Consider the following 27523-nt stretch of genomic DNA (forward strand, 5'->3'; position numbering starts at 1 on the left):
TCAAAGTGTGCTCAATATACACACAAGTAAAAATGATAATAAGTTTGAATCAACAGAGATTATGCACACAAAAAATGGTCAACAATGCAATTGATGAATATGTTCGATTTCTGGAGACATTGATAACTGACATTTTAAAATTGTACAGTGCCAACTAGATACAACTTCTGACCAAGTTTGGTGAAGATCGGATGAAAACTACTTGAATTAGAGAGCGGACAACATGCTCAATGTTTAAAACGCTCTAAGTGACCCTGTGACCTAGTTTTTAACCCGACATGACCCATATTCGAACTTGACCTAGACATCATCTAGATACAACATCTGACCAAGTTTGGTGAAGATCGGATGAAAACTTCTTGAATTAGAGAGCGGACACTCAATACGGACCGACCGACCGACAGACTGACAAGCTCACTCCTATATACACCCCTAAACTTCGTTTGTGTGGGTATAATTACCATAAAGGAGTATTTTTGAGTATTTAGAATTATAAATGGTGACATATTGTTTGTTTTACAGCCCGTTCAATGCTACAGGGATGAGACAGCACCATCTGTTGTTAATCTGTTGTTAATCTGTTGATACTGTGTCACGAGAGCATGTTAATGACATGTTCAGTACTGCCTGCAGGGGTCTATAACCTGTGTCGATTAAATCAATATATGTCAACAACATGTTGTAAGTATGCATAATAAACAAGAGTTATTGTGCTTAATTACATATTTTTTCATAGGAATATACATGTGTACGGATACAAAATTATATCATGAAAACTAACTCAGTATAAGAATATCTGCATATTTGTTGACATCCCTAGTCTTCTAATGTACCCCACATACAGACATGATTATCAACTAGCCTGATTTTCATTTATCTCAGCCATCAATACAAACCAGAACATGTTTTACTTTTAATCTACATACAGACAGAGATATAAACAAATAAGACACATAAACAACCGAAACCCAGACATAACATTTTTCGACTACTGAAATGAAGTTACTTTATCATTTGCTACTGACACAATGTCAGTCTTTATCATTTGCTTAAATAATTGCTTGTTTATGCAGAATTTAAGCATCAGTAATAGTCACGTGTCGCATGCAACTGCATATCTAGGTCACTATATGTAAACTGCCTCTTACGCAATTGTGCAACTGTATTTAAAGGTCAATTTGAGAGTTCTATCAACATCTCAATGGACGTTTGTGTTTGCTTTTCATCTGATTAATATGCTGCACATGACTGTAGTCATGCATAAGGGCAGGAAATAGAACTAATTATGATAGGCTACCATGTACATGTGAGGAAAAACATGTCACTGTTGTCACACACAAAAAATTACTAAGGGGAATCTTACTAACGGCATGGCAACCAAAAAAGATTGACCAATTTATTGTTATGTTCTAGGGATGAGCATAAAATATTTATGTTCACTTAAGGAACCAATATGAGCCGCATTCTGGGAAAACAGGGCTTAATGCATGTGGGTAAAGTGCTGTTGCAGATTTGAGGGTGGTACATACAAACAGGCCAATCAGGGACACACACTTTCAGCTTTATGGAATTTTTCATTTGAAGGTTTTTAGAAGTCTCTTTTAAGCAAAAATACAGCCAAGGCGTAAAGTGTGCAAACTTCAAAGCCTAAGTGTTCCCAGAATGAAGCTGAAACAAAGCATGCTACATGGAACTATTGTATACCTATATCATGTATATGGGCTTAGAGCTGGTGTCTGTCAGAGCTAGAATGGATGAACATCTGAGCCCTTTCTTACTACAACAGGCATCATGATCTGAAAAACACAGAACATTTGTTTCATTAATTCAAAATCATTCACTTTGTAAACCCATTTATGCCTAGCGTCTAGAAAAAAGGCCTTGGCAAACAGCATAGACCCAGATGAGACGCCGCATCATGCGGCGTCTCATCAGGTTCCGCGCTGTTTGCTGAAAGGAATTTCTGTAAGAGCTATTCAAAATATAGAAATAAATATACTAGACATCCCTAATTTTGGAAATAAATTGATCCAATTTTGAAGGATGGACTGAGTCCATTAGGCATAAATGGGTTAATAAAAGAGTAACATTTGCTTCATTTATGCAAGAGTTCGCTTTGTTAATTAAAATAGGTATCATTTGCTTCATTAATAAAAGAACATGATTCGCTTCATAAATTTAAGAGCATCATCTGCTTCATTCATTGAAGAATATCATTTGCTTCATAAATTTAAGAGTATCATTTGCTTCATTAAAACCCATCCAAAAGCTCCCCTTCAAAATCATGCATCTTTAACTCTTTCAGTGCTAGAACCAAATTTTGAAGGCCTTTGCAAACAGTTTGGATCCAGATGAGACGCCATAGAATGTGACAAAATAGAAGAAAATGCTAATTTTAAAAATTCAGCAGACAACATTTTAACAGATGACAAATTTCCCAGCATGCAAAGGGTTAACATTAAAAATGCAGTAACAATCTGGACAAGATTGCAGTAAGGAAGTCTGGATCCACAAGCTAAATGCATCGCTAAATGTTACTCACTTTGTGTGTGGGTGGTAGGGAGGTAGGTGGGGGAATTAATGCAATCAAAACATGTCTATTCCAGCCATGGGTGACTTATCAATGAAGATCAGCTATATCCTTGACACCTACATAACTTTCAAATCCTGGTTTAAATTCTTCACCCTGACAGTCCCACATTACATTACTTTCACATCCTTGTATCAATACTCAATCATGATTACATCAAATCATTCCCATTAGTCTTAAAATTAATGGTGTGATTGTCTGGTTGTAATAATTTATTATTGTGGTGATTGATTGCCATGCAAACATTTAAAAAGGAACAACAATCAAGACCATTTGTAAAATATTGGCCACCTTTGTGAAATAAAACAACTTGGGTAATTATCCTTTCAAACTAGAAATTTTAAGTCAACTTCAGAGGTTTTAAACTGACACCTTAAATTTTGTTCTCAAGAAGTAAGGCATTCTAACTACATGACTGTGGTCTAAAATTTAGAGCAAACATGTCTTAAAGTATAGGATTATTTCAATAAAAGGCTGGAATAATGCAGTATGAATGGTTATTAATTTCAAAAGGCAGCATATTGAACACGATTAAAGCCATACTCTGTGCATGTATTTATCGAGGCTGTCCCACTTTCAATTTAATTGTGTTGTTTACTAAAATGTGAAAGGGGGTTACTTCCGCTATGCTGTTTTTAGGGAAGGGTGTTTCTTCCGGAGGAGGTTTCTTCCGTACACCCTGATCAGGTGCTACCCTGTTGACTATACATTCTGCAAGGTTTTGTGGTCTTATTAGTGGACAGAGTAGTTTAGTTTAAATCTATTTATTTAGCTCCATTGCATTGAACGCTAAGACTTATTTAAACCACTTTTAAATCCCTTTCCTGGGACTAGAACCGATATGGGTGAGATCTAAAGAATGCTCCCACAGCTGGTATCAAACCCGTGACCTCCCGACATCGTTAAGCCAACACAATATTCTCTACGCCACGGTGCCCTATCCAGTGTAGGTACTGACCAGACTGCGCTAATTCTTGTTGTATATGGCATAAGACCCATGTTCCCATGACTCAGCTCAAACCATCAATGTCATGACCAATGAAATAACTGGATTTTGTTATGATTTTCTAGATAAACCATCATGAAAAAATAAACCATGATTAACGTCACATTTGTGCAACCAGTGCAAACAAGGTTACAGAATAGACTATGAAAATAATACAGTTCCTAAAACGTTCACAAAATGATATACTTCAATGAAATAAATTAAAAGTGAACTTCATTGTTTCGCAAGATAATGGTCATTAGTATTGGCAGCAAACGTATTTAGAATACACAAATATTTTCTATGGAATTGTTTCAGTATTTTGAATATTGGATGGTTTTCAACTCATTTTACAATACATATGGTATCATGTGAATTACTTTGTGAAATTCATGCCCTATTTTCAATAACGCTCATTTGGTCATTGTCGACCTGAAATGGCTAGAAGTCACCCTAGGGTGACTTCAAATCCGATTCATGTCACCCTGGGACAACTTCAAGCCGATTCTAGTCACCCGGTCGGCTTGAAGTCACCCCAGAGTGACATGAATCGGATTTGAAGTCACCCTAGGGTGACAAGAACCGGCTTCTAGTCACCCCCAGGTGACTTCCAGCCATTTCAAGTTGACAATGACCCAATGCGCTATGCTCATTGGGTCAATGCCGACCTAAAATGGCTTGAAGTCCCTCGGGGGTGACTAGAAGGCGATTCAGGTCACCCCGGGGTGACTTCAAGCCGATTCTAGTCACCCGGTCGGCTTGAAGTCACCCCAGGGTGACATGAATCTGATTGAAGTCACCCTAAGGTGACAAGAATCGGCTTCTAGTCACCACCGGGTGACTTCAAGCCATTTCAGGTCGACAATGACCCAATGAGCATCAATAACCCATAAAGGGCACAAGTTACCTGGCAATTCTTCAGTTTGATCCTTGGTTTATTTCCACTCAGTTCTTTTTCATATAATCAACATACATTCAATTGTGGAGAACACTCCTTATACATGCACATGATTGTACATATACAAATTCCTAAGGCTATTCATGAAAACTTCAATATAATTAATTTACCGCAGTAAAATATTTATCACCTGATGTTTGCATTATCACAAAAGTGAAAATAAAATAAAAAGAAAGTGTTACAATGTATCATAAAAGCAGAAATTTCCTTGAAATTTCCAGCCAATAAATAGGTGTAAAGATAAACATAAAAAAATCTATTCATGACCTGTTTTTAGACACACAAGACTATAAAAATAGACTAAAATGTGTCTAGCTATTTATATAATGAAAGTACAACAATGAATCACTTCAACACTTACTAACACTTGTCTTTTAAGTGCACATGATGCAAACATCACAGGGATGAAACAGGATTTTCAGTTGTGGGGTAAACATTTATCATTTTAAATCACAGTTTAAAGATTCTTATCTAAGACATGTAGTTTAAATAAGGGGTTGGGGATAGGGGTATAGAGAGGAAGACTGTGTTTAACCCTTTGAACGCTGGGAAATTTGTCCTCCGCTAAAATGTTGTCTGCTGAATTTCTAAAATTAGCATTTTATTTGATTTTTTTCAAAGAATACTATCACAAAAGCAAACAGTTTGGATCCTGATGAGACGCCACGTTCTGTGGTGTCTCATCTTGATCCAAACTGTTTGCAAAGGCCTTCAAAATTCGGTTCCAGCACTGAAAGAGTTAAATGCAACTAATGGACAAAGTAAAATTGAATCATGCCAGAAATAAACCCGTGGACCATAGATCAATTAGTAGCATTTGACAAGGTTTTTTTCTTTCTATACATATTAATGATTTCAACATCAAATTTAATCCCCTGTGAACAAATAATTACACTAGAAATGGCGTGGCAGAGGCTGACTCGTATCCCCGCGCCACATGTTTGACCCAGGGGTGCCCCAGGGTTGGTAATGGGGCCATGCATAGTTGAGATTCACCGTATTGTCATAAGAATAGTTCAGTATCAATTTGAAGTAAATCGGTGTAGAAATGAATAAATTATAGTAAAAGGCAATTTTGGGTGAGCGGGGAGCCCCAGGGTTGGTAATAGCGCCATGCATAGTTGAGATTGACTGTATTGTCATTAAAGAGGTTCAGTATCAATTTGAAGTGAATCAGTGTAGAAATGAAGAAATTATAGTAAAAGGCAATTTTGGGTAGACGTGGCCTTTGTGGGCGGGGTGGCCTTTGTGGGCGGGGCGCCCCAGGATTGGTAATGGGGCCATGCATAGCTGAGATTGACCGTATTGTCATAAGAGATGTTCAGTATCAATTTGAAGTATATTGGTGTAGAAATGAAGAAATTATAGTAAAAGGCAATTTTGGGTGGGCGTGGCCTATGTGGGCGGGGAGCCCCAAGGTTGGTAATAGCGCCATGCATAGTTGAGATTGACTGTATTGTCATTAAAGAGGTTCAGTATCAATATGAAGTGAATCGGTGTAGAAATGAAGAAATTATAGTAAAAGGCAATTTTGGGTGGGCCTGGCCTATGTGGGTGGGGCGCCCCAAGGTTGGTAAAGGGGCCATGCATAGTTGAGATTAACTGCATTGTCATAAGAGAGGTTCAGTATCAATTTGAAGTGAATCAGTGTAGAAAATAAGAAATTATAGTAAAAGGCAATTTTGGGTGGGCATGGCCTATGTGGTCGGGGCGCCCCAGGGTTGGTAATGGGGCCATGCATACATGTAGCTGAGATTGACCGTATTGTCATAAGAGAGGTTCAGTATCAATTTGAAGTGAATCGGTGTAAAAATGAAGAAATGATAGAAAAAGCAATTTTGGGTGGGCGTGGCCTATGTGGGCTGGGTGCCCTAGGGTTGTTAATGGGGCTATGCATAGCTGAGATTGAACGTATTGTCATAAGATAGGTTCAGTATCAATTTGAAGTGAATCGGTGTAGAAATGAAGAAATTATAGTAAAAGGCAATTTTGGGTGGGCGTAGCCTATGTGGCCATGGCGCCTCAGGGTTGGTAATGGGGCCATACATAGCTGAGATTGACCATATTGTCATAAGAGAGGTTCAGTATCAATTTGAAGTAAATCGGTGTAAAAATGAAGAAATTATAGTAAAAGCAATTTTGGGTGGGCGTGGCCTATGTGGGCTGGGTGCCCTAGGGTTGGTAATGGGGCTATGCAAAGCTGAGATTGACCGTATTGTCATAAGAGAGGTTCAGTATCAATTTGAAGTGAATCGGTGTAGAAATGAAGAAATTATAGTAAAAGGCAATTTTGGGTGGGCGTGGCCTATGTGGTCGGGGCGCCTCAGGGTTGGTTATGGGGCCATGCATAGTTGAGATTGACCGTATTGTCATAAGAGAGGCTCAGTATCAATTTGAAGTAAATCGGTGCAGAAATGAAGAAGTTAACGTAAAATAACATAAAAAAACAAGAGCACCGCCTTGCGGGTGCAGACCTCTCATCTATTTTCTTTTTAAAGGTGAAGGAACTCTCAATTTCAATCACAAAGGAGGGAGGGATGGAGTGAAGAGGGGTGTAAAGTGTGGGGGTGTGGACATTTATTACAGTATCTTCCAAAAATGCGGAAAAAAAATGCAAAAACAAAAAAAAAAATCGGGGCGGGGGGGTGTTGGGGGGGGAGGGGATTCTTGGGTGCGATGGTTGGACGGTATTTCAAAAATAAAATAATAAAAATAAATATTCGTTTTTTAACCGTTTCAAAAAAAAAATGGGGGGGTGGGGTGGGGTGGGGGTAAAGTGTGAGGGTGTGGTGGTCATTTGTAAGATGATCTTAAAAAAAAAAAAAAAAAAATTGTGGGGGGGGGGGGGGGGGCACGGGGGATGGTTTGGGTGGAGTCTATTGTGGTATGTCAGGTAAGAGTAGTTTTGTCAAAGTATCAATCAAATCTTATCATAAATAAAGAAGTTATGGCAATTTTAGCAAAATTTAATAATTTGACCTTGAGAGTCAAGGTCATTCAAAGGTCAAGGTAAAATTCAACTTGCCCGGTACAGTAACCTCATGATAGCATGAAAGTATTTGAAGTTTGAATGCAATAGCCTTGATACTTTAGAAGAAAAGAGGATCGAAACACAAAATTTAACCAATATATTCAAAGTTACTAAGTCAAAAAAAGGCCATAATTCCATAAAAATGACAACCAGAGTTATGCAACTTGTCCTTTTACTGTACCCTAATGATAGTTTGCGAGTGTTCCAAGTATGAAAGCAATATCTATGATACTTTAGGGGTAAAGGGACCAAAACACAAAACTTAACCAAATTTTCAATTTTCTAAGTATAAAGGGCCCATAATTCCGTCCAAATGCCAGTCAGAGTTACATAACTTTGCCTGCACAGTCCCCTTATGATAGTTAATAAGTGTTGCAAGCATGAAAGCAATAGCTTTGATACTGTAGGAATAAAGTGCACCTAAACACAAAACTTAACCAAATTTTCAATTTTCTAAGTATAAAAAGGGCACATAATTCTGTCAAAATGCCAGTCAGAGTTACATAACTTAGCCTGCACAGTCCCCTTATGATAGTTAGTAAGTGTTGCAAGTATGAAAGCAATAGCTTTGATACTTAAGGAATAAAATGGACCTAAACACAAAACTTAACCAAAATTTTCAATTTTCTAAGTATAAAAAGGGCGAATAATTCTGTCAAAATGCACGCCAGAGTTTTCTAACTTTGCCTGCCCAGTCCCCTCATGATAGTAAGTAAGTGTACCAAGTTTAAATGCAATAGCATTGATACTTTCTAAGAAAAGTAGACCTAAACGCAAAACTTAACCGGACGCCGACGCCAACGCCGATGCCGACGCCAAGGTGATGACAATACCGTATTTAACCATGTATAGCGCGCTCCCATGTATAACGCGCATGCGATTTTTTAAAGCCAAAATGGAGAAAAAAAAGAATTCAAGACCAAAAACCTGAAAATTGGGCCGAAAATGGCCGCCATTCTTATATTGGGCAATCATTTAATCTAAGTTTTTAGGGCGCTTAATATTTTGTTTTAAAGTAGGGAGCGTTAATACGATCAGGAGCATGGGTTGCAGGGCACTATATTTTTCAACAATTTTTAAGATTATTCTCTCAAGAACACCGTACATGTCCTTATTGCTGCGCACTGTGCGTGTTTTTTCACGACCCCTGCGCGTTAAATTCGACCACTATTACCTATTCCTCTTATTTGAACAGTGTAACATTTTTATTACCTGCCGCTCACAACATCGTATGACATAGTACGTCTTCTGCAGACCCGCAACATCGCAATGTCCAATTTTACGCAAATCGTCCGTGGATCCCATTTTATTTTTCATCGACTTAAAATATTTCCCCATTAAGAGATGCTCCCATTAAATCCAGTTTGACCCGGTATTTCGCGCCTTCACTGCGTCTAGTTAATTAATTTATGGTGAGACAAACAATACACCCGAACGCTCAATTCCATACAGTTGGCGTTATCGGCGTTATCAGCGTAAAGCCATTAGACAAATATCATTTGTTTGTCTCTATTCAAAGAAAATAAAACGAGTCTATATCTCTATTGTTGGTTTGTAACCTACGTAGTATACTCGCACGGTAGCATATTAATGCAGAGATCAGAAAATCATTGATAAATGTATTCGTCGTTTCAATGCTTAGGGCCGAGTAATTTCGGCAAATCGGAATTCAACTTACGTAAAACACTTGCTCAATAAACAGTTAAACTCCACCTCCGTTCTCTGCAAAAGGTTTGAAGGCGGAGCTTTGAATGTGCTATTATTTAATTGGACGATTGCCATTGAGGGACAAACACAGGATTGGTTCGGCATGTTGATTGCTAGACAAAGGAAGCCAATTTTGTCGGCGAGAAACTTGTCGCTATATTGCTTCAGACAGGAAGCGTCTTTCCTTTGATGACGTCAAACTGTCAATTCACAAAGAGTGTTAATTTTCGGAATTGCTAACATTAAACTTTGGATTAAATTATCAAAATAAAGCAAAAGCGAAGTTGAGAAATATGATTGAAATAATTAGCGTCATTTCAAATAAGACGAGTTTTCATGACAACAAAAACTTTAACAAACAATACCACGACGACGTGGGGATCGATATACCTCGATTTTTTTTAATGAACAATCAATGAAGAAGTGTGAAAACACCAACAAAGACATTTTTTTCATCTTTTAATTTTTGTCAAAACTGTTACTACCCCGTTCATTCCTACCGTTTCCTGCTATTTGTTGTTTCGACAACGGCCCCTTCAGTCTATAACATTATAGGGTGTAGTTTTCTGCAATAAAAAAATGGCGGCAATTGTGAAGATTTACGATCACGAAATGGATTTTTTGCAATTCAGCAACCAGGAAAGCGTTGTGTCAATGTATTACGCGCACTGAATTTTTATTTTGAAATTTGAAGGTAAAAAACTGCGCGCTATGCATGGTAAAATACGGTAGCTTATAATTTTTTTTCAAAAAATAGATTAGCTAATGAGTGAAAATCTCTGACCCGGCCCCGCCCTAACTCCCATAACTTTTGACCCAGGGGTCAGATCAACTTCAGTCACTGTCACAGTCGCACATATGCTCATAGCTACCATGTATGTAAGTTTCAAGGTTCTAGTACTAATAGTGTAGGAGGAGCAGGTGGCCAGGACGGACGGACAGACGCACATCACCAAAATATCCCCACTTTTTCTCAGAAAAACGTGGGGATAATTAAAGCATTGAAACCATCCTGGCTGCTCCCTCCCCCCTGCCATAGATTCATATGCTACACTTCCCAAACAAATGAAAGAGAGTAATTATTCTTTTCAAATAGGGACACTACCTCCACACAATCCTGATACTCAATATGAACTTTAAGTACTGTATTGTGATTTTAATCCATAGGGTAAAAAGGTAACTGTGTCCAATATACTGTGTTTACGAACCGTAAAAAACTTATACAACCAAACTGGCCCAACGCCAAAAATGCTGTTGAAGCCTATGGCAGATTATTCAATACTGGCCTACATTTCGTACTGAATCATTGCCATTCAATTTCCCTATCAGCTTATTGATTATCTGTCAAAAATCATATTCAATAAAAAATAAAATAGGCTCCAGTGCATCTAGAATTGTAATATGATGATGTAGTAAATACCTTTATGTTTGAACAGAAGTTTGTGTGTACTGAATAATTATAATATACTGTTTGCCAGTCTTTATTTAAAACAGTTTTAACAAGACTATTGCCAAGCAATATATGTCCCCTACCGGCTCCACCATTGTCAGAAATAAAAAAAAAAATTATTTCTTGCCATAGCAACCAGAATTTTTGACGTAGGAACAAAATGTCCTTATTGCCATCTATCCATGCTTTAAGTTTCATGAAAAAAATATTATGAACTTTTAAAGTTATCGCAGGATCCAGAAAAGTGTGACAAACTTACAGACTGACAGACACACACAGAGCGCAAACCATAAGTCCCCTCCGGTGAAACCGGTAGGGAACAAAAAGCAATTTGATGTTTTTTGCCTGTGTGATGAGCAAATTTTCACCAAATCAAATTGCTTACCATACGCTTCTTCTTGATCAATAAGATACTTTTGCAATCTTCCGAAAGAGGTGGGGCTAATGCCAAGGAGGTGGCGCTTAGAATGCTTTGTACATGGAAACGAGGTAGCGCTGTACTCATGTACACCATCAATCAATCTTCACGCAGAGTTGTCCTTCCATGCTCTCACATACACAATCTTTGCCATCACAAGAAATTCTTTTCAGATCTTTAAAATTAGGATTTTATGTTTTTGTTTAAGTATTATATTATGAAAAGTATCACTTTCTTTTATATTTTGAAAATAGTGTATAAGTTGAGGTCCATAATAAAAAAATATATCTAAATTAACAAGAGCTGTCTCCATCGGAAGACATATGCCCCCGAAAAACAGTTTTTCAAAACCTAAACGCAGATTTCAAAACCTAAATGAAGACATTCAAGGTCAAGGTCAAAAAATTTGTGGTTGTGGAAAGGCCTTGTCCATATACATATGCATACCAAATATGAATGTTACATCTGAAGCGACATAAAAGTTATGAGCATTTTACGAAACCTTAACGCAAAAGTGTGACAGACAGATGGACAGACCGACAGACAGGCAGACAGTCCGATCACTATATGCCCTCCTTCAGGGGCATCAAAATAACATTGTGAAAAATACTGTACCAGATGGCTTGTCTATCATCACAGTTCCAGGCTCTGCATGGATGTTGACTATCAATAACAGGATCGTTAGTCTTGTATTACTTCTCATTGAAAAATACCATATTAATTTTGTTACTTATAAGGATCGAGTGAGTTAAAATCCCAATTAAAGCATAAATACAGAAGAAAATAATGTTTGGCATTTTGCACATTTTTCTTCATTATTTCATCAATATAACCTTGTTAATCTATCATTCATTTAAATGGAAACAGGGATTTTAATACATTATTACTTATAGGGGAAATTAACTGTCAGTACATGCCTTTTTAATGACAAACCAGATCAAAAGTCTGACACTTTAATATACTGTCTGCCGGTCTTCATTTAAAACAGTGAAGGTTGAAAAACTGTTATCAAAACATGAGAAAAACTGAAGGATTCCCTTTTTAATATGCATGAGAAACACAGTTCAATTCATTCTACGAGTTGCATATAGAAGCAACATACATGTATGGCATAATAATAATGTTCAGATTACGCTGCAGATATTTTAACTATAGTGTTTGCCACTCATTATAAATTATGTTAATATTTCTATTTTGTATTACCCTTAAACCATGATTTTGGCCTTTGTTGTTGCAAACAGCTTGTTATTTCAAGTTTATTTTTTGCCATTCAGCTGTAATACAGTGAAACTATTCAATATACAAATCAGTAATTATGTCTCTTTAATATACTAACTGTTAACTGCCACAAAATAAAGAAACTTGCCAAACAGGTTGGTTGCACTACTGTAAACACTAAGGCTTCATTGTACAGCAAACCCATTATTAAACCCGCATGGGTTACAGGCATGGGTTACTATTTCAACCATGCAATGTTATTGAATTATTTCTTTTCATATCTGTTCAAAATTATTGGCAACCTGCCATGCACATATACAAAGGACAGAGACATTTACTCAAGTCAATTGAGAACAAGCTATTTTTTGTTACAAAGGCTTTTGTATAAACTTGACCTTGTAAATGTGACTTATTTCTGGCATACAAAAACAAGTCTGATATGCTGGTGAAGTGGGTCAAAAAACAAAATCAATAAAAATGACGTACACTTCATGCAAAATAATAGGAAAAAGGTCCATTTAAATGTTGTAAACTAGTCCTTATAACAACGCTGCCAACGCTGGCAACAAATTACCACACTTGTCTTAAAATTATGAACAATTATGTTTGGCTAAAAATGTTGCTTTATAAAATCCAAAGAAATATAAAATGAGTATATTTGACAAAATATGGTAAATGCTGCTTCTTAGTAAATGTATCCAGGAAAAGTTCTGCAGGTAAATTGTAACAATTTTTTTTTAAAGCAAGCTTTGGAAAAATGGGGGTTAATACATGTCAGTAAAGTGTCTCCCCAATCAGCATGTGCAGTCCGCAAAGGCCAATCTGTTACGAGATTTGCCGGCTAAACTGAATTTTCGTGTTTAGAAGAAACGAAAAACAATCTATAAAGCGGAAAGTGTGGTCCCTGATAAGCCGGTGTGGACTGCACAGCTTATCTGGGACAACACTTTGCGCACATGAATTTCACCCCAGTTTTCCCACAATAATGCGGCTAATATAAATGGTACAGTTGTAGCTGCATCAATTGGACAGACATTTCAATTTTCTCACTATGAAAAGGAACAAGCTTTATTCTGAAATAAGCAACAGATGTTAAGTACAGATTTATTAAAAATACTCAAACAGAAATAGATCAGATTAGTCGTCATGGTTACATGCACAGCATGACCTGTTACGAGCTTCAATAAACTTGGGTCAAGATCAGAATTAATACAGTTGTTCAAAGGCAGAAGTATTCCATCAGTGTGACCTGTAACATTCTTTGATTGATCATTTCAATTCATCTGGCATATAATAAACCTGACTAAAAATAGCTTGTCTTGATGATATCGCCCCATTGGTGCAAAAAGGTACCACGTGCCTTCTAATTTCAGTGTCAAATGGTACCTTTTTACACCCACTGGGCGAATTATGTAACAGATTTTGTTTATTTGAGAAATAGATGGAGGGATGTAGATGAATAATCCATGAATGGTCTGTCAAGCATGTGTCATGTCTTTATTTCCTGGTGAATATGAATAAACAAGAGGGCCAACATGGCCCTAGTTCGCTCACCTGAGAGGAGTCGGTTCATTTAATCATTACCAAACGTCAAACTTGATCTAGATATTGTCCAGACAAACATCTTGGTCAAGTTTCATCATTATTGAACCAAAACTCTGGCGTATGGAGTGTTTTTGTTTTTGTAAGGTTTTACCTGGTGACCTATATTTGAGTTAACCCCCCTTACCAAACATCAAACTTTGCTTACAAAAACTAGAGCTTTGTCACAGACATGACGTATACATGTACCCCCACATGCCGCATTGACACAGACTATTTTGCAAGCTGTCTTCACAAAACAAGAGAATCTAAATGGTGATTTTTAAGAATTATTATGCCATTATTATTTATGGCCATTTCGACCTTTGAACTCTTGAATTCTTTTGCATGACACGCTGTCCAATGACTGTGAACAAAGTTTATGTACAGAGTCATTTTAAAATCTCACAATGAATGACATAGTTATGGCCCAGACAAGCTCATTTATGGCCATTTTTCACTTTTGAACTCCAAGTGTGACCTTGACCTTGAAGATATCGACGTAATTCTTTCGCATGACACATTGTCCAATGATTGTGAACAAATGTACCAAGTAATTTTAAAATCTCACAATGAATGACATAGTTATGGCCCGGACAAGATCATTAATGGCCATTTTTGACCTTTGAATTCACAGTGTGACCTTGACCTTGGAGATATCGACGTAATTCTTTCGCGTGACACACCATCCAATAATGGTGAACAAATGTGCCAAATGATTTTAAAATCTCACAATAAATGACATAGTTATTGCCCGGACAAGCTCATTTATGGCCATTTTGACCTTTGAACTCAAAGTTTGACCTTGACCTTAAAGATATCAACTAAATTCTTTCGCGCAATACACCGGCCAATGATGCTGAACAAATGTGCCAAATGATTTTAAAATCTCACAATGAACAACATAGTTATGGCCCGGACAAGCTCATTTATGGTCATTTGTTACCTTTGAACTTAAAGTGTGACCTTGACCTTGGAGATATCAACGTTATTCTTTCGTGCTACACACTGTCCAATGATGGTGAGCAAATGTGCCAAATGATTTTAAAATCTCACAATGAATGACATAGTTATTGCCCGGACAAGCTCATTTATGGCCATTTTTGATCTTTGAACTCAAAGTGTGACCTTGACCTTGGAGATATCCACCTATTCTTTCGCGTGACATACCGTCCAATGATCGTGAGCAAATATTCCAAATGATTTAAAATCTCACAATAAATGATAAAGTTATGGCCCGGACATGCATTTGACCTTTCTTTGAACTCAAAGTGTGACCTTGACCTTGGAGATATCAATGAAATTCTTTCGCGCGACACACCGTCCAATGATGGTGAACAAATTTGCCAAATGATTTTTTAATCTCACAATAAATAAATAAGTTATGGCCCGGACATGCATTTGACCATTGAACTCTAAGTGTGACCTTGACCTTTGAGATGTTGAGGTACTTTTTTCACACGACACACCGTCCTATGATGGTGAACAAATGGACCAAGTTATTTTAAAATCTAACGATAAATGACATAGTTATGGTCCGGACAAGCTTTCGGTTTAAAACACACTAAGTGACTCTGTGACCAAGTTTTTGACACGGCATGACCCATATTTAAACTTGACCTATACATCATCTAGATACAATTTGTGACCAAGTTTGGTGAAGATCAGATGAAATTTCGGGACAGACAGACCGACCGACTCACAAAGTGACTCCTATATCGCCCCCATTACCAATGGTAATAGAGGTATAACTAGTGAAAATCAATAAGGGTCATCTGCGAGTCATGATCAATGTACCTATGAAGTTTCATGATCCTAGGCGTAAGCTTTCTTGAGTTATCATCGGAAAACCATTTTACTGTGTCAAGTCACTGTGACCTTGACCTTTCGCCTAGTGACCTGAAAGTCAATAGGGGTCATCTGCAAGTCATGATCAATGTACCTATGAAGTTTCATGATCCTATGCATTAGCGCTCTTGGGTTATCATCCGGAAACCATTTTTCTAAGTTGAGTCACTGTGACCTTGACCTTTGACCTAGTGACCTGAAAATCAATAGGGGTCATCTGCGAGTCATGATCAATTTACCTATGAAGTTTCATGATCCTAGGCATAAGCGTTCTTGAGTTATCATCTAGAAACCATTTTACTATTTCGGGTCACCGTGACCTTGACCTTTGACCTAGTGACCTGAAAATCAATAGGGGTCATCTGCGAGTCATGATCAATATACCTTTTAAGTTTTATGATCCTAGGCATAAGCCTTTTTGAGTTACCATCTGGAAACCATTTTACTATTTCGAGTCACCGTGACCTTGACCTTTGACCTAGTAACCTGAAAATCAATAGGGGTCATCTGCGAGTCATGATCAATTTACCTATGAAGTTTCATGATCCTAGGCAAAGCGTTCTTCAGTTATCATCCGGAAACCATTTTACTATTTCGGGTCACCGTGACCTTGACCTTTGACCTAGTGACCTGAAAATCAATAGGGGTCATCTGCGAGTCATGATCAATGTACCTTTGAAGTTTTATGATCCTAGGCATAAGCCTTCTTGAGTTATCATCCGGAAACCATTTTACTATTTCGGGTCACCATGACCTTGACCTTTGACCTACTGACCTGAAAATCAATAGGGGTCATCTGCGAGTCATGATCAATGTACCTATTGGGCTGAAAACAGTTGTTTTGCCCTTCTTTAAAGAATGCTGCACATAGCAGATATGTCAATCTTTCAGTCTGTCTAATTGCAATGTTTCCTGTCTTTTTTTGCTATAATTTTCCCATACATTGATGGATTTTGAAATAAATTGCAACAAATGCCCACCATTTTTAAGGCAATGTGTTCATATGACATCTGTCTCCATACCTCAAAGGTCAAGGTCAAACTGAGAGGTCAAAGGTCAAATTAGGCCATAAAACAGCTAGAAAAGTACTGTCTCATCCATTACTTTGCCATATATTGATGGAGTTTGAAATAATTTGACAACAATTTAAACCATCATAAGACAACGTATTGCATCTTACAAACATCTCCCTATCTCAATCTTCAAGGTCACTCTTAGAGATCAAAAGTTTAAGTTCACCAAAATACAGATTGATAATTCCAGTCTCTGCCATATTTTTTCATGTTTTCCTTATATGGTAACTGAATTTTTAAATAACTTGGTACAAATGCAGTTCATCATAAGACAACAATCATGCTGTGTGTTACACTTGTCTCCCTACAATGTACCTCAAAGGTCACGGTCACACTTAGACTTCAAAGGTCAAGTTTGCCATAAAACAGCTTTCGGGACTGTAACTTTGTTATTAATCATGCTATTAAAAAATCTGACCACTTACAACCACCACGAGGAGACAACATTACTTGTGTGAAACCAGTCTTCTTACCTCAGAGGTCAAGATCACACTTGTAGGTCATTAAGGTCATATTTGGCCATAAACAACTTGTCTGAGCTGTAACTTTGTCATTAATCATGCAATACAGAATAACTTACCACAAATTACCACATGACAAAATTTAGTGAACATTGCGTGTATCACCCAGTAATTACTTCAAAGGTCAAGGTAACAATTTAAAATTGAAATTCACATTTGGCCATAATCAACTTGTTTGTGACACAAGTAGAGTTTTGAGATTAAAAATGGAATGTGGATGCTTCTGTGCCTTCTGGACACATGTCCTCATGTATTTTAATTAACAGTGACCTTGATCTCACTTGAGCTGGTCCAAAATATATAAACACTCTCGCGAGGTCACCATGAAAGTTTGCTATAGCCTTAAGTTTTTTTTTAAGTTTTATGAATGAAACCATAATAATTGACTAAAAACATGTGCGCCGTTTTTTTTGTTTGTTTTACATCTGACCTACATCTAACTGGCCCTAAATGTAAACCCAAGTTAGGTCTTGATGTTATCTACCCACACACAAAATAACAGTGCAAAAAATTATATTCCCATCCTATTAAGTGAACATATAAAAGCTGAAACATTTTTTCAGTTCAGTAACAGTGACCTTGCCTTTTACCCAACATGTCCCTAATATAACCCAAACTAGATCTCCATGCAAGCCTGCTGCATCTAAAGTTTCATCAAGATTGGTCAATCACTGAATGTAAACAAAGCTTGTTCATCCGGAACCACCTGTTGACAGCATGAGGCATGCATACCCATTCACCTGAGGCATGCATACCCATCCGCCCTTCTGCAATCTTTCCTTTCTCAATCTTTTAAGTAAGATTGTGAATTTAGTTGAAAGCCTCATTAAAAAGATTTCTTTCAGGCATGTTTATATGAATATTAAATATATCTCCAATTTATAGTATGACTACAAAGCAGTTTGACATCACAGAGAATTAGCCATAACAATAACAGAAACAGAGCATGAAGATTTCAAGCTTGCTGATAATGCTTCTTGAATCAACTTTGTTTTCTCTTACAAACACCCATAATAGCACAAGTCAAAACAAAATTTCACACATTATTTCAATTTTAACCACAATCATAATCATAGGGAACAGTTTCAGTTTCTATGGAAACCCACTGATGTAATGAGATATTGATCTGAGCATGGTTTAAAGATTTGCACTGCACTGAGTGTTAAATCTTAAAATCACTGAACAGAAATAGAGAATTCGGGTAGCAATCATGACCCAGCTGCAGTGCCATTCTCAAGGTTGCTGTTGAGAAAATATTGATTTATTAAGTTTTTGATTACACAAACATTGTTAAACGCATAAAATTAAACTTAGTAACCATTATAAATGAGCTCTGGGAAAAGAGGGCTTTCATAAATGTGCGTAAAGTGGCTTTTCAGATTAGCTTATGCAGTTATCATGGATCTACACTTTAATGGTATTATTCCCAGGTTTTTTTTCCCACTTTTTGGGAAGATAGCCCATGGCTTTGGAATTGGGAATTTTATCGGCATTTTCATGAAATTGGGAAAATAAATTCATTAGCCTTTTCTTCCACACGAAAAGTCCACTGATTAGGGAAATACTAAATTTGATATAACCCTTTATAATCATTCAAATTAAAAGAACAAAATCATATAATAATTTGTTAGATGTAATTTAATTAAAATTGAGATAAAATACATAAGACTTCTTTCACAAAAAAAATATATAAAAAATTCCCAATTTTTTGCCACATTTTGGGAAAAAAGTATACTTTTTGGGATTGGGAACATAGCCGAATTTCGGCTATAAAATCGGGCCAAAAAAAACCCTGATTCCTTTAATGGACTTACCTTCTTTGCAAAGTGCAGTTAACCCTTTGAGTGCTGGAACCGAATTTAAAAGGCCTTTGCAAACAGTTTGAATCCAGATGAGACGCCACAGAACGTGGCGTCTCATCAGGATCCAAACTGTTTGCTATTCTGATAGTATTCTTTGAAAAAATGAAAGAAAATGCTAATTTCAGAAATTCAGCAGAAGACATTTTAGCAGACAACAAATTTCCCAGCATGCAAAGGGTTAAGGGGAGAAGTGAGTAGCAGACAACAAATTTCCCAGCATGCAAAGGGTTAAGGGGAGAAGTGAGTAGCAGACAACAAATTTCCCAGCATGCAAAGGGTTAAGGGGAGAAGTAAGGTCCAAGATTAGCCAGTGCAGATAGCACAGGTTAATCTGGAACACCACTTTCTTGCACATGAATTATACCAACCCATGCGAAAGACAAAAAATTCTTACCGGACATGAGGTCTGATAACTTTTAAATTTTACCGGACCACACTTAGCCAAACAATTACCATTTATAGAGTTTTAATTTATTATTATGATGTTCACAATGTATACCAATACTAAATGCAATAAAATGACAACTTTATTAAAACCCGTAAAAAATGTTTATTAAAAGTGCAGAAAGCTTTGTGATTTTTTTATAAGTTAATACAAGTAATTTTAAACAGCAATATAAACACCAGTACTCTCAGAGGTGGTAGTCATGTGACGATCAAGATGGCAAAGTCCGTGCCGAAACAGGTATTTTTTGCGATTTTATTATTTTTGTTACATTTTAAAATTTTGCTCACTTTCCAGCCATATTATTCAGAAAGTGATAAGTGTTGATTTCGTACTAATATTTGCTTTATAATTTATATCATGGCATAACTCGGTGTGATACCGCTTAGAAACAAGGTGCAATATTTAATTGGTTCTAAGAATATCACTTGGAGATTTTTACATCACCAGAAAAGATAGCCAGTTAGACTGTGGTTGGTAAAATCCATTTCATTTTAAAATTAATTAATCTATCAGCCAGTTAGACTGTGGTTGGTAAAATCCATTTCATTTTAAAATTAATTAATCTATCATTGCAAAATAAACATTATGCGTGGGGATATTGTGGTTATCTCCGCTGTCTGTCTGTCTGTCCTGGCCACTATCTCCTCCTACACTATAATAAACACTAGAACCTTGAAACTTACACACATGGAAGCTATGGGCATATGTGTGACCCTGCACTATTTGGAATTTTGATCTGACCCCTGGGTCAAAACTTATGGGGGTTGGGGTGTGGCCGGGTCAGAGATTTTCACTCATTTTTTTAATGTTATTTTACATTAACTTCTTCATTTCTAAACCGATTTACTTCAAATTGATATTGAACATCTCTTATGACAATACAGTCGATCTCAACTATGCATGGCCCCATTACCAACCCTGGGGCGACCCCGCCCACATAGACCACGCCCACCCAAAATTGCCTTTTACTAAAACTTCTTCATTTCTACACAGATTTTCTTCAAATTGATACTGAACAACTCTTATGACAATAAGGTCAATCTCAACTATGCACCAGGCCTCATTACCAACCCCGGGGCATCCCCCCACATAGGCCACGCCCACCCAACATTGCCTTTTACTATAACTTCATTACTACACCGATTTACTTCAAATTGATACTGAACATCTCTTATGACAATACGGTCAATCTCGACTATGCATTGCCCCATTACCAACCCAGGGGCATGCCCGCCCACATAGACCACGCCCACCAAAAATTGCCTTTTACCATAACTTCTTCATTTCTACACTGATTTACTTCAAATTGATAATGAACATCTCTTATGACAATACGGTCAATCTCAACTATGCAGGGCCCAATTACCAACCCTGCGGCCCCCCTGGGTCAAACATGCAGCGTGGGGATACGCGTCGGCTTCTGCCGCGCCATTTCTAGTTAAAAATGTAATTTCTTCATCAAACATTCTAAAAATGTTTATTGTTATGCAAATTGCTTAAATGAAACAAATGTTTTCATAGACATTTTCATTGGTCACGGTTGTGTTGTTCATTTTCATTTTCCATATCATTTTTTTCAATTATCTGTATGTCAATAAATTTTAGGCCATGAATTGATGTTTCGGTCCTATTTGTATCCCAGTACAGTCTTGCAAGTTAAAAAAGTCCACAAGATGTCCTGTGGACTTAAAATACCTTTGTGAATGTCTGCCCAAGTAATTCCTCCTAGTTTTTTAAGTTTATTCTAATTTTTATTGTAAATTGTCAGTATTTCCTGTAACTAGGTATCAACACTGTATTATGTGAATTGGGAATAAGACATCAAACTGGGAATGGACATCATTTTGGTGATTTTCTAAAACAAAACTATTCATTTCATGATCTACATTTGTTTTTGTAATATATAATCTATAATTTAAGCTTAATAAGCAATTTTCCATAACTTTTTCATTAACAGTTATTGTATTTTAATCATTTTAAGTGTATTTTTAAACCGTGTCCGTGTGCGGCATGGACACAGTTTCATTTCATGAGGATTTTTTTTTTTAAATTAATAAAAAATCCAGTTTGAAGTAAAATCAATTTAAATGATGCTATTATATATGCAAGTATCTGTTTTAATTATAATTTGTCAAACAAGATAAATACAACATATAAAAATGCATATTATGCACTTTTGATAAAACACAATTTATTCCCAAATTGATGTCTTATTCCCAATTCACATAATACAGTGTTGTATCAATCATTTATATTATATGCTAATCCTATTTTTTATATTTTCCCTAGCCTGGGGACATGAAATTAAACAAAGTTTTCTCATTCAATGATGAAAGAAGTAAAATAAAATCTTCATTTATTCACAGAAGATTGAAGGGCGTGAATGTTGTGTGTGTTTACAGATTTGTATGAAGTTCTAATAAAACCTATTTCAATGAGCATTTTTATGCACACATAAATAGTCACCGAATTAATTCGTGATTATGACACAAAAACGATGAAATGACAACAGTCACTGAATATTTATGTATCAAGTCCATGTATCTTAAATGAATTAATTGATTATAATCATTAAAGTTGTAACAATGCCATAGAGGAATAAGCATGAAATCTGTTGTACTGGTACATGTACATGTATGTGCTTAACAAATTTTCTACCTGAGAAACAATACATGTAGCTGTGTGTTCAGCCTGAAATAAAAGAAGTGGTGTCCTCCAGATTGTCCCACATTTAGATATCGAATACCTCATTAAGTAGGTGTAAAGAGGGGTGAGAAGGAAAAATTATAGGTCCGTTCACGAATCACTTTTCACAAGTATTGGAAAAACGTTATTTAACAAAGATCATAACTAGGCTTTATTTTGATTAACTTCGATCAAAGTATAAAGCGATAATTATCTATTATTTATTTGTTACATAAATAAAATACTATTAAAAAAAAAATGTCCACATATATTTGACCTTTGTCCATAAAGGATGACCTTGACCTTTCACCAGTCAAAATGTGCAGCTCCATGAGATACACATGCATGCCAAATATCAAGTTGCTATCTTCAATATTGCAAAAGTGTACATTAAATGAGTGATTTTGACACATATATTTGACCTTTAACCTTGAAGGATGACCTTGACCTTGACTTTTCACCACTCAAAATGTGTAGCTCCATGAGTGCAAAAGTTATGGCAAATGTTAATGTTGGAGCAAACAAACACACAAACCAACAAACCAACAGACCGGACAAAAACAATATGTCCCCCACTATAGTGGTGGGGCGCATAATAATGTTGTTTTAATTAAATAACAACGAAAATCACAAGCATTTATTAATCTACATCCATGCGTTATAAATAAATTAACCGTTGATGGTATAAAACCCACACTGGAGTGCGCTAACAAACCAACCTAACTCCACTTATTTCAAAATTCTTAATCACAAAAGATTGCAAATGCGAAACTTCATGTTGATTTGGTTACTAATAAAAATGGAGGGATGAGCATTCTGCATGACAGTTTCAGATTTGTAGCAAGTACCGTTGTTATACTTTTTGATTTTATTACATGCAAAGTGTTGTAAGCATGCCGTTCGAATGAAAGTATACAGAATCAGTACATACTCAGATCATGATGGGAAATTATAATAAAGAACGATTGATGAATGGAATCAAAATATTAAGAGTAAATAGAGATTTTCAAGCATAAATATGTTAATATACAAGTATGTCAAATATATGATTGGTGCATTGAATCAATATATTAAATTTAAATGGAGATTTTCAATCAGATTTGAAAATATTGAAAACATTAACAAACAATATCATGTATCATTTCATGTTCAATAAATTATAGTAGTGTACTTGCTATTTTTGCCCCATTGATAATTATGAAATAATAGTAGAGATGCAGAGTTCATGTACACAATTACTATCACTATCACAATATGTGTGCAGCATATATTAAAACTGTGCCAGTAGCAGTGTGTCCTCTTTAGTTTTTCTGTCATCTTAATCAACACCATCAACAACATCAACATCTGCCAAAGTACAGTACAACCAAACCATCACCATCCATAATCTATTGGCATATTTGGTTATGTTGTGGACATGCTTGTGCTGATATATCACTCGAGAATAGACTAGTTATATCTCATAATACATATCCGCAGAAAATAATCATAAAAACATGCAAACCTATCAGGGGCGTTCCTGAGGTTATTTCAGCTATACGCACAATAAAAAATTTAGGAAAATTCTGTCAAATAATGATGAGAAATTGGGTGAAATATTTGGGTTTTCTTTATGTACGAAATATTGACAAGTATATCAGTAGCGAGTATGCATGACGGTCAAAAGATTAAATATTTGGATCTGGTGTGTGTTTAACAACAAAGGGGTTACAATGCTGTTGACACAAGCCTTAGGCTGTATTTGCATTATTTATTATTTGTACCACAACGCTCATTAACGTGTGCATACTTGAATAGTGACTTCTCCAGTAGGTTGAAATTCAGCCAATCAGGAACAAGCACGTATAGAACACTGACCAATGGGATTCATAACTGAGTTTCACGGGCCAGATGTTAGAGGGAAACAGGACAGTTAGCGTTTAGACTTGGAGACGTACGGATCGAGAAAGACACGATCATGTAGCAATCACAACGTATTTGTATAACTGAAAATATTAAGTATGCTAGACATTAAATTGGACTTGAAACTGATATATGGTGTTGTTGAATATTTTATCCTATATTATGCAGAGAAATTAACATAAATAGAGAGGGACCGACTTGTCCCATGCGCGGCACGAGAAAATGGTAGTTAATGCAAAACTCGTCATCTTGGCATTATGCGCATGACGAGATATCGAATGATAAGCTACACACTGGTAATTTAAGAGTAATGAACATTGCTAGTAATTATGTGTCGTCCATGAACTATGAACGATTACGCGACAATTCATTGTAGATGGTGCGTTTTGGTGTTATCTTTCAGCCATGTTTTGGCAATTTTATTCATCAATTTCTTGCTTGAAAAAGACCGATAAAAGGAAATATTTCATAAAATATTGTCAACAGCAAAACTACTTTCGACCATAATTTATTTGCTAAGTTTAAGTGTGCGAATGCTTGAAAATCCAAGAAGCCTTATTGCGAGGGAGAATGGATCTGTAGTTGCATAGGTGTGTGAGGGTGTTCAACTCTATTGCTAGCAGGAGTATGGTGTCCTCCCCTAAAAAAATTTGGAAATTTCTTTGCAAAAGGTGTAATTTTGTGTTTTGTACCCACTGTAATTTTCTAAAAGTGGACGTCTTGTTTGCTTGTTGAAATAATTATACCCCTGACCCCCCTCAGCCCTCACTTTTTATTGCATTTTTGGATTACTTTTTTTTTAAGTTTGCAACTGAATTATACGCATGGAGTAGACGTACTGCCGTATGCCTAGGTACGCCCCTGCCTATCATGAAGTATATGTGTCGCGCTCTGCCAAAAGGGGGTTTAATGCTTTTGCTTAAATTGTCATCCCAGATTGGCCCGTGAAGTCCGCCTGCACTTTCCGCCTAAACTGGATTTTTGCTTAGAAGGGACTTTATAGAAACGAAAAATATAAAAGCGGAAAGTGTCATCCCTGATTAGCCTGTGCGTCTGCACAGGCTTGCTAATCTGGGACGACAATTTACGCACATACATTAAACCCCTTTATCACAGAGCACGGCCCATATATTAAAACAGGTATGTAATAAACAAGGAACTTGTTTTCTTAAACTATGCACATGACATAATGATTAGTCATCATCAAACATATCAACGTTCACTAATTAGTAAAAACGAGTCTTATTTGTAAACAGACGAGGTTAAGTAAATAAGTGATATTTAAAATATACGTATCGATATTCGTTATCGACAACCTTAATAAACAATATAAACCATAATGATATACTTCAGTACTGTTTAGAATCTACATTACCTGTGCACGTCGTTTATATCCCTGTAAAGTAGTCACAAACGACCACGTTTTCAATCAACGGTCGATAATCAATTAAATTTCTGTCCTTTTGAAAATATAATATCACACATATAAACGCACATTATGTTAGTCAACCATATGCTACCATCCAGTCGTTAAACCACGTGGTGTGGGCTTAATGTTAAACTTAAAATGCACATGTGTTTAGTCAACCACGAACACGTAGTAGCTTGAAATTTATGCTGTTGGCGTTGTGTTTTTTAATCCCGACATACATTAACCAACGCTCACATTACATCTCGTTACATGCCATTCTATGTCAAAGTGCAGATTAAAGTGCTAAAAATAGCATGTTGTCTTGACAACACATTAAAGTACATTCTCGCGGAGCGAAGCGCGATTCGTCTGCAATCACCGATATATTTTGGTACGTGTGTATTGGACAGTCTACGTCACGCACTGTGTATTCAATAGACACCGCGTCAGCAGAGTGCACGAGGGTTACAATATGACCCATATCTAGGACGCTTGGCACGTTGTTTAAAGTTTAGAAGGAAAAATACTTGCCCGAAGCGGTAAAATTTACGCATGGGAAATTGCATTGAACTTCAGGTAGATTGACTACGCTAATTCTTTTGTCGGGCGCAAGACAAATTATTAGAAATGTATGTTGTAGATCTTGATTTATTGGAGGTCATATTATGGGGGTAGAGGTCATATTATGGGGGGGAGGGGGGGGGGGGGGTACGCAGCCCGGGGTACGCAGTCAATTAACTGAGTCGAGAGATACGAGGTATAATAATCTGGTGCAAAGTATATCTATTAATATATGCATGAATGTATGTGCTTATTTTATTACTTTTTACCCATCTGTATGCGAGTCCTTTATTCGTTCGTTTATTCTATTAATAAGGATTACCAAAATAACAAACTATTTCCGCGCATGTTAAACATGCTCTCATAACATAATTGTAATAAGTTCCGATATTTAAGGCAATACAAATATGAAACAATCTTACGTACGCGCCCCGTAACTTTTTGCGAATCCAGAAAGAAAAACAACTGGTGGCAAAAACGTTCAAAATTTAAACATATTTGCACTGCATGTTCACAAAAACGTTCAAAATTTAAACATATTTGCACTGCATGTTCATACACAATATAACGGGTACTGGTATTATTCATTCCGCATGTATTATCGACAATTTTCGACAAGTATATTTTGTACCTACCTTTATCATATTAACCTTGATGCTTTTGTCCAAATAAAATTAACATTTTAAAGTGACATTCTTCTCAATTTTGGACACTGTACGAACAAATATAAACACTAATGAAAAATACAGAGTATACGCGCTTTTTTTTTAATTTTGAACTTCTCACCTTATAAGGTTTTAATTCGCGTCATATTCGTTCTGTCAATGAAACATGTTAGTTTTGGAAAGTAAGCATGCCCTACATTTTGCAAAAAGAAACAAACATTACATTTAACTTTCATTTTAATAAATGAAGCGGCATTCGGTCATACGCTCATGTCGTATGAAATAAACGTGTTCTCTGAAAACATTAAAATATGCGTAAACTTTACAGCAGAGATATGTAGTAAATATTTAGTATTTATAGTAGGTTGCCAAGACGGGCAACAACTATCTCTAGTACTTTGGTAATCCGGCAAAAGAGAAAGTTACTAATTGTGTAATACTTATTTTTAGAAAAAAAAAACAACATACAATAGTATAACATTGTCATCATAACTTAAAGCATTGTAACTCAAAGAATTGTACCCGTTTTGTGGGCCTGAATCGTTGCGCTTTTAAAAATAAATTAATAGACTGCGGATACAATTAATAGACTGCGGATAAACTGTTACA

At 36.4% G+C, this 27523-nt stretch overlaps 1 protein-coding gene across 2 annotated transcripts in view; it reads right to left on the reverse strand.

Moving 5' to 3' along the window:
• LOC127867859 (uncharacterized) overlaps positions 1-26080 on the reverse strand; it is a 47258-nt gene extending 21178 nt beyond the window's left edge. For both annotated transcript variants that reach the window (XM_052409352.1, XM_052409353.1), the window contains exons 1-2: positions 25653-26080; positions 1705-1796 (exon numbers count right to left, since the gene is read on the reverse strand). The gene's annotated coding sequence lies outside the window, so the exon portion shown is untranslated. The remainder of the gene's footprint in view (positions 1-1704; positions 1797-25652) is intronic.
• Between the last annotated feature and the right edge of the window lie 1443 nt (positions 26081-27523).

Source organism: Dreissena polymorpha, chromosome 2 (genome assembly GCF_020536995.1).
Source record: "Dreissena polymorpha isolate Duluth1 chromosome 2, UMN_Dpol_1.0, whole genome shotgun sequence".
Lineage (NCBI taxonomy): Eukaryota > Metazoa > Mollusca > Bivalvia > Myida > Dreissenidae > Dreissena > Dreissena polymorpha.